Source organism: Lactuca saligna, chromosome 1 (assembly GCF_052625555.1).
Source record: "Lactuca saligna cultivar CGN05327 chromosome 1, ASM5262555v1, whole genome shotgun sequence".
NCBI classification, from domain to species: domain Eukaryota; kingdom Viridiplantae; phylum Streptophyta; class Magnoliopsida; order Asterales; family Asteraceae; genus Lactuca; species Lactuca saligna.
In genome coordinates this window covers 54,208,445-54,214,444 of record NC_136417.1, presented here as the reverse complement: position 1 = coordinate 54,214,444, position 6,000 = coordinate 54,208,445, and positions in this window count along the sequence as shown.

Sequence of the window (6,000 nt, the reverse complement as noted above, 5' to 3'; positions counted from 1 at the left end):
AGATGTAATATTGTAAACTGTATTTTAGTAAACTGATACTTTGAAAATGTACTCATGTTTAGTTAATTATACACTAACCGTATTATTAATATCTTTTTAATGAGTTATTATAAACATACTGAGACTAGATGGCTTAAAACAATGCTTTGAAGGCGTTAAAAAAACTGGTGATAACAACTGTCACTCATAGACGTGTATGCCCGACTGTAGCTAGCAGTCTGAGTGCGGGGTTGTCAATCCCAATATAGATCTATACACAACTTGTTTTGATCCCCTGATTGGAGATTCTGGTTATAATATCAGGACTTTAAATGTGTTGTTTTAAATGAATAAACAACCTGAATCTATTGACTCACCCAATCATTCTGAAACAAATGATTCATTGTACATTCTTTGTTTAGTATACTTGACATACATTGTAAACTGTTCACACATGTTTAGTTTTTAATCAAATCCTTGTTCTGTGTAAAATAGTGTGTTATTGTATTGTATACTTGACTCGTGAGTTAGTGTTCTTGAATCATAAATTATACCTATTATAATTTATATGTACATTCTATATTGATACTAACTTTTCATGAATGCAACCCCTTGCTCAACAAGTTACAAAGGGTATTCAAACTGAATAAAATAATGAGTTATCAATCCTAAGCCTTTTAAATCTTATATATATATATATATATATATATATATATGATTTTTGGGGAAAATATAAGTTTATAAAACATCTTTAAAGAGTTTAATCATTTTGAGATACTTTTGATAACTTGATGTCATTTTAACACAATTTGAAAATTTATTTGTTTTGAAAATAACTGAAATCCATTTTGTAAACCGTTTTGAAACCATTTGTTTGTAACACAAAATCCTTGTATTAGACTTGTACCCCCCCACTTAAAACAATAAAAAACTATGAAAATACAAGGGTATGAACTCACTTGGTAAGAGTGATGAAAAGTTAGACTTCATGCGGGCAGCGCTTCAACTGGAAAGAGGTTAGTTTCTCGAGACTATAAGAGAGAGGTTGGAAATTGGCACCAGGGCATCAGGGTATACTTGAGAGGCTTAAAAGTGAGCGAATATACGAGAGAGGTTGGAAATTGGCACTTAAAACCGTAGGTCTCGGTTCCTATTTATAGGAGGCTGAGGCCTCCTCGTACGCGGGGCGTACGTTGGGCGTAACGTACGTGTCCAGCCTAGTCTTTACATATCGGAGCTAGTATGAATGCATGGCTCGCATGCAACGAGAGGGTGACATAGCGTCAACATGGCCAACCCTTGACCCTTCTTCCGAGTACGCTGGGCGTACCTCAAGTACGCGGGGCGTACTACTTTGAAAATGAATATTCAAACTTCAAAATTCCTATCTTTTGCATACAAGCTCCGTTTTTAATGTCCTATATATCCACGCGTAGGCGAGACTGTGCACTACAACTTTCGTTTAGACTCCGTTGGCTAAATTTGAATTTATTTATAATGTTATATTTTTAATAGGCCGGGACAAGAAAAGTTTCTTAAAAATTCATAACTTCTTCATTCGACGTCTGTTTTCGTCTGTCTTTTTATCACTATGTTACTATTAACGAGACCTTCGATTCTCGTTTAGGTTGTGTTGTCTAAAAATCGTCCGATCTTCAAATAAACTTTTGGGCTGTATACTGCTATGTCGAATCTCAGAAAAATCCTAACTTTCTCATACGAAGTCAGATTTGAATGTTCTTTTTATGGAAATTCATGGTTTAACGTATTCTATGACTTTCATTTAGATTGTTAAGGCTAAAAAGTACTTGATTGAAATTTCACTTTTCACACTTAATAGTGTTTTACTGGTTTTTAACGCAGATTATTGATTGAGCATAACTTCTTCGTTATAAATCGGATTTTAGTGTTCTTTATATTTTTGAAAACCTCGTTGCAATATCTACTACATTATTCATCCCAAGAAAGTTAATTTGAACAATGTATTTTTGATGTTGTTTTCATTAAAATAAGTTAAAATGATTGACTTAGACTATTACATTGATTTGAAATATTGAATTGTTACTTTATCCCCCCCGTTAAAGAGAATTTCGTCCCGAAATTAGATTTAAAACGTTACAGAAAGACTAGGGAAAAGATGTGAATATTTCTGTTGCATTTGATCCTTCCACTCCCAAGTGAAATCAGGTCCCCGTTTAGCATTCCAACGAACATTCACTATTGGGATACGACTTTGTTTTGGTTCAGTTAACTTCCATGTATAGAATTTCTATAGGTTCTTCCACAAAGTTGAGGCTCTCGTTAATCTCGATTTCATCAAGTAGAATAACAAGAGTCTAATCGGACATACACTTTTTCAAGTTAGAAACGTGGAAGGTAGGATGTATGTTACTTAGTTCTTGAGGTAGTCGGAGTTTGTAAGCTACGAAATCGATTCTGGCAAGAATCTCGAATGGTCCTATGTATCTTGGATTCAGTTTGCCATGCTTTCCAAAGCGTATCATGCCCTTCCAGGGTGACACCTTCAGTAAGACGCGCTCAGCAACCTGGAATTCCAAGGATTTTCTCCTTTTGTCGGCGTAGCTTTTCTGTCACACCCCCAAACCAAGGATGACGTAAACGTCCGGGGGTGGAGGACTTCATGTATAGTATCACAAAAACTTGTATAATAGTGCTCAAACTACAAACAACCAACATAAATATAATTGAAAAAGTTACATCATAGTATAAGTTTACATGTTTCTAAATCAATTACATTATGTTGACAAAAATACAATGTTTGACATCTTAACGTTCCATCCTCAAAAGCCGATTCCCTGAGAATACAAGTAGTTTTGAAAAAGTGTCAACCTTTAAGTTGGTGAGTTCATAAGCTTTTAGAATGAAATGTTGAAATCCTTTCTTGTAAAAGTAGTGTTTGTTCCAGAAAATCCAATATTTTCCCTTTTAAAATGTATTGTAGTCTAAAATGCCAAGACTAATAGTGTACTAGTATTTTTCCATATAAAATGTTGAATCATGCATGTTTAAATCGACATAAACTTGTTAGTTTAAATGGAAATCCCATAAATCTTATGTTTGTTAATACCCCATGTGAGTTATTGTAACCATACTATGACTTAGTTGGCCTTATATACGACGTTCTTCAGGCGTCGGAATGTTAATGACATTTGTCACCTCAGACGTGCCGGTCTAGCTGTTGCATGTTGCTAAGGTGTGGGTTTATCAAACCCAATATAGATATATACACAACTATCACGTACTCCTTACAAGAGATTCTGGTTATAATTAAAGGAATTTTGTTGCGCTACTTGGAAGTAACGTGAAGCGAATGTCTCACAAATTTATTCATTAACAAATTTACGTAATGTGATAATGAAAACCCCTTTTTGTAGAAGTGTATTCTTTTGTAATGTATATGTAACATAAACTATACCTATTACAGTTTATCCAAATGTTTGTAGTGTGTAGTATTCACTTTCTATGTGAGTAGAATGTATATAGCAAAACGATTCTATGTTTACCATGCTTCATAATGCATTAGATTGTAATAATAAGGAATTATTACAATTTCATGAACATTTTTCTGTAATATAAATGTATCCAAACATAAAACTCATGCAAAATACGAAGATATCAAAGTTTTACACCTTGCTCGACCTGTTACAAAGTGTTAATAAAGTTGTAATCTGTGATCTTGTTTTTACCATTTTTGCACTGATTTAGAAAAATCACAGAAATTCATACTAAATTGAAAACTAGATCCGTAAACACTGAGGGTTTATAAAATGTGTCTAGTTTGTTCACAAATGTTATTATGATTTTTGGGAGTCCGTAACTGGTGTGAAAATGTCCATAATCGCAAACAGGTCTGAATTCGTAGCTACAGTGATAGACAGTTTTGTAAAAATCACCATAAATTGCAGAAAAATCATATGGAATGTGAAAGTAGTCATTTTAAATTTATAAACGTGAACCATTTTCACCTAATACATTTTTGAGAAATAAAAATTTTAAGATGTTCAAAACAGTTTAAGAATGAATATCAAGTTTTTTTGTTGAAAGTTGTTGTTTGAGTTTAGCTATGATGTTGGTGTTTTAACTTGTATCCCCCCTAAAACTTGATGAAAACATGAAAATGTAGGGGGTATGAACTCACCTTGTGTGATTTCAGTAGATGGATGATGAAGAAAAGAAGTGTTCAACTCAAGAACACTTAGAAGATTACTTGAAGATTCGAAGATCTAACACAAATATGATGATGTTGGTGTAGGATATCCATGATTTAAGTAGAAAGAAAGAGAAATAATCATGTGAGGAGTGATATTACTTACTAGGAGTAGATGAAGAACTTGTGATTAGCCTTGAATTTTCGAGATTAGAGAGGGATAGTGAGAGAGAATGAATTTTTGCTTCTTGGTGGAGAATGAGTGTAATGGGAGGAGATATAAGAATTTTTTAGCCTTTGATAAAGAGTGTGGCTGGAAAAATGGTGGGAAAAGGATGATGAAATGACCATGTATGGTGGAATAGTGACTGGGGATGGACATGGAATGAGTATGGGAGGTAACTTGTGTTCTTGTACGAAGGATAAGTCAACACTCCACCTAAATAACTTACCCACTATATTTTAATCTTAGGAAATGATTACCCTCAAAATGTGATTAGATTATGGAAATACGGGGTCTTATATGTCAAAATATAAGTTTGGGTGAAAATCCCGCGTTAAAATCATGAAAATCCCGCGTTAAAATCGAACATACTTTTGAGCTTTGACGCAAGAAATGATTTGTAAATTAGTACTGGGTTTATCGTCGTAGATGAGTAGGGTCTCTCCATTTGGTAGGTTAAGGCGGACGACCCTTTCGTAACATAAAATGACGGCACGATTAGAAATTAACCTATCCATACCAATGATGATGTCGAAACTTTTTATGGTGACCCACATTACGTCGTTTTTAAATGAATGGTTGTCTAGAGTGAGAATACACCCTGAGTGTATATCACTAATGCGTTCTACTTTCCCGTTTTCCATTTCTACGACGTATGAATCTTTTAGTGCTTGGGGATTTCATTTAAGTAAATGTTTGTATTGGTGGCTCACGAAACTCCTCTCTGCCCCACTATCAAAAAGTACACATGCATATGAGTTACTGAGGAGGAATGTACTGGTAACCACCGTGGGATCCTGGACTGCTTCTCCGTGTCCTATAGCTAGGACTCTTCCTACACCTCTAGCATTGGTGTTTCGTGCCTTTGGGCTGTCTCGTTTGAAGTGTCCCGTTTCCCCACAGCCGTAGCAGGCTCGACCCACTCCGGTGTTGGGGACTTGAGTAATGGGTTGGGCTGGTGCTCTACAGAATCGTGTGGTATGACCCTTCCTGTTGCAGTTGCTGCAATGCTTTTCCTGACAAACACCAGTATGGTGGAAGTTTCACTTGTTGCATTTGGGAAGGGTTCCAACATATTGCCTTGGTGGTGTTGGATTGGCAGGAGTAGTGGCAGCACGAACCGTAACTGTCTGTTGTTTCTTGGCAGAGTTTGGTCCCGATTGTTTTCTTTTTGTTGCTCCAAAATTTTCTTTTATTGTTTCCCCCTCTTGCTTGATCAGGGGCAACAACCACAGTACCACGGCTGGCCCTATGATCAATAAGTGGTTGTGCCAATTCCTTGGCACTTTCAAAAGTAGTGGGTCTTGATGCCATCACATTATCTTGAACCTGGGATGATAATCCCCAGAGGTATCGTTCCACTTTCTTCCCTTATGGAGTGACCATTACCGGACCAAGGAGTGTTAGGTCATTGAATCGGACCGTATAAGTTTCAAGGTCAGTGCCTTTCATCTTAAGATTCCAGAGTTCCTCTTCAAGTTTTTGCACCTCGCCCCTCGGGCAATATTCTTTAGCATAAAGGCTTTCAAGTCTTCCCAACTTATGGCGTTAGCCACTGTGGGAGTAAGTGACTTAACTCGACCATTCCACCAAGTGAGAGCTCTACCAGTGAAAGTGAATGCCGCATACT